At 42.1% G+C, this 2,784-nt stretch overlaps 1 pseudogene; it reads left to right on the top strand.

Annotated features, from left to right (window-relative positions):
- On the top strand, positions 1-475 carry LOC101788416 (small nuclear ribonucleoprotein Sm D2-like; annotated as a pseudogene).
- Positions 476-2,784: the final 2,309 nt, after the last annotated feature.

Genomic DNA, 2,784 nt, shown 5'->3' with positions numbered 1-2,784 from the left:
ATGAGCCTCCCCAACAAGCTCAAGAATGAGACGCCCCCAGAAGTGCTGCAGAAGAGGTAGAAGGAGGCACTCAACACTGGTCCATTCTTTGGTGACCCAGTCAGTGTAGAACAACACACAAGTGAGGGGCTGGGGATTTAGCTCAGTGACATAAGCACCTGCCTTGTAAGCAGGCAGTTGTGAGTTCGATCCCTGGTACCGGTAAAAATGAAAAAAGACAAAAAAAAAAACAAAAAAAAAAAACACACAAGTGCTCATCAACTGCTTCAACTAGAAACTCTTAGACCGGGTGAAAGCCTTTGATAAGCACTGCGCTATGGTGCTGGGGAATGTGGAAAAGACATGGATGGAGGTCCCTAAGAGCAGCAAGGGCAAGTCCAAGTCACTCAACAAGGACTGCTTCAACTCCAGGATATTCCCATGCAAGAATTCTGTCACTGAGGTGCTGGGGAATCCACTCATTGCTGGCAAGTAGGGCCCTCTTCCCTGCTATCAGGACCTACTCCCCACTCTGAAGTCTGTCCTTTATGTAGCAATAATAAAGTGCTATGTGTTAATAAAAAAAACTAAAAACTAAAATGTCCTAAACTGAACTGTTAATTTCCCTAAAATCTGTTCAACTCACAGCGTTCCCTATCTTAATTGATAGCAACTTTATTCTTTCAGTTGTTAAGTTAAAAATGCTGAAGTTTTTCCTGACATTTCCCTCTCCCTTTGTGCTAGTCACTCTGAAACACACTAGTATGTTTCTGAAAAATGATGCCAAGCTAGAGTGCCCCAAAAGTCCCTAGGCATGAGATTTGACAATAGCCAAAGGCCCACAAACAGTTTCCAGAAAGGGTTTTAATAACTTTTGACCATTAACATTTGAAGATGTCCCAAAAAAACATAAGGAAAAAAGCCTGTGTGCCAATATTAGAAGAGCACAGTGATATTTAAAACATCATTAAAAACCTTCTTAATGCCTTTTTTCTTACCCCAATAAATTCCTTTGGCTCTACCCTCAAAGGACAACAACGATATGACCATTTCTCACCAACTCTGCTGCTGGCACACGGATCCAAACTATCATCACCCCTTGCCAGATGGCTGCAAATCTCTTACCATGTCTCCTTTCTTCCAACCTTGCTTGCTACACCATGTTTTTGATACAGTTGTTACATAGTTTTCTCAAAATATAAGGCAATTCACATCACTCTCTTGCTCAAAACCCTTCAATGGGTCCTTGTGCTGCAGTCTGTATTTGTTCCATTATCACTCTGACCTCATCTGATATTACTCTTTCCTTCCTCACTCTATTTTCTTAAGTATGCCAGGCAACTTCTCAGGTTAAGGCTTCTGCACTGATTATTCTCTCTGCCTGGAATATGTTGCCCCATATATCAACCTGATTAACTCCTTCTACTCGTAAGTCTTTGATAAGTGAGACCTTCCTTGACATATATATCACTCCATGTACCTTCAGGAAAATAAACTACTGTACACATTTCAAACAGAGGACGTATTATGGTTTGGATGGAGAATGACCCCTCAAAGCCTCATGCCCTCCTAGGTGGGGCTTTTGGAAAGTGATAGGATCATGAGAGTGCTGGAGTGGACTTGCTATGAGAAGGCAGGTTCTGGTAGGAGGAGGTGAGTTTCAGGGGCATGACTTTGACAGATATAGCTCCTTCCACAGCAACTCCCTTTTGGCTTTCTGATGGCCAGAACTTAAGCACATTTCCTCTACTCAGGCCCTTCCACTATTTCATTTCTGCCCTAGAGCCAGCCAACCATGGACTGAAAATATGAGCCAAAATAAATATCTCTTCTAGGGGCTGGGATTTAGCTCAGCAGCATAAGCGCCTGCCTTGCAAGTGTGTGGTCATGAGTTCAATCCCTGGTACTGATAAAAAAGAAAAAGACAAACAAACAAAAAAAATCTCTTCCTTTAAGTTGTGGGTATTGTGTATTGTGCTCCAGCAGTGAGAAAGTTACATTTAATTCAGTGACAGTACATTTAATTCAGAAGAATTGAATTTCTGGAAGGCAAACCAGCAAGAGCATGAGTCAATCATGTATTAGAATCATCAAGATGTGCTATGGCCCCTAGGGCTAAAACACCACAGGGAGTAAAATGGCTAGGATAGCCAATGGGATATGGAAGCTTAACAAGAGCTGGGATCAGGGAGGGAGAGGATGTCCAACAAGAACTATAATCACGAAAAACTGCAGGCACTATCAACAATACACCCATTTCCAAATTGTAGGACAGGATGGGGTGGGCAGGGGGTGAAAGGATGTGTACACCTAACTTGCCCTTCAATCTGCCAGGACCTCTCATTTGCTAAGCCTACCTACAGACCAGAAGTCAAGAGCAGGCAAAGAATTAACAGCAAGCTAGTAAAAAAAAAGTCCAGCATACTATCCCATCCAAAATTGCAAGCTCCATACCCTCACACTCTTTAATTGCTACCAGTTTCTTTTACTTTGCTCTGCTTTCTTATTTACCAGAATCCCTCGTTGTGATAGAAATTTACTGTGGATATAAAAAAGGAAGTTACGGAAGACATGTTGAGTGGGAAAAAGAATTCCAGAAGGTCCGAAGAACTTGGCTAATTTTTTTTCAGGGATTGAACTCATGACTGGGCAGGCACTTATGCCGCTGAGCTAAATCCCCAGCCCCATAACTTGGCTAATTTTAAGTAGGATGATAATTAGGGAGAGTCTAGGCAGAAAGCAGGACCAAAACCAAATCATACAACAAAAACTAGTACAAGAATAGGGGTATGGCTTAACGGTAAA

The sequence above is a fragment of the Cavia porcellus genome, unplaced genomic scaffold (assembly GCF_034190915.1).
Source record: "Cavia porcellus strain 051 isolate PalLab524CR breed Dunkin Hartley unplaced genomic scaffold, mCavPor4.1 scaffold_11, whole genome shotgun sequence".
NCBI classification, from domain to species: domain Eukaryota; kingdom Metazoa; phylum Chordata; class Mammalia; order Rodentia; family Caviidae; genus Cavia; species Cavia porcellus.
Note: the sequence above shows the minus strand (reverse complement) of the source record. Positions and strands in the feature narration are given on the sequence as shown.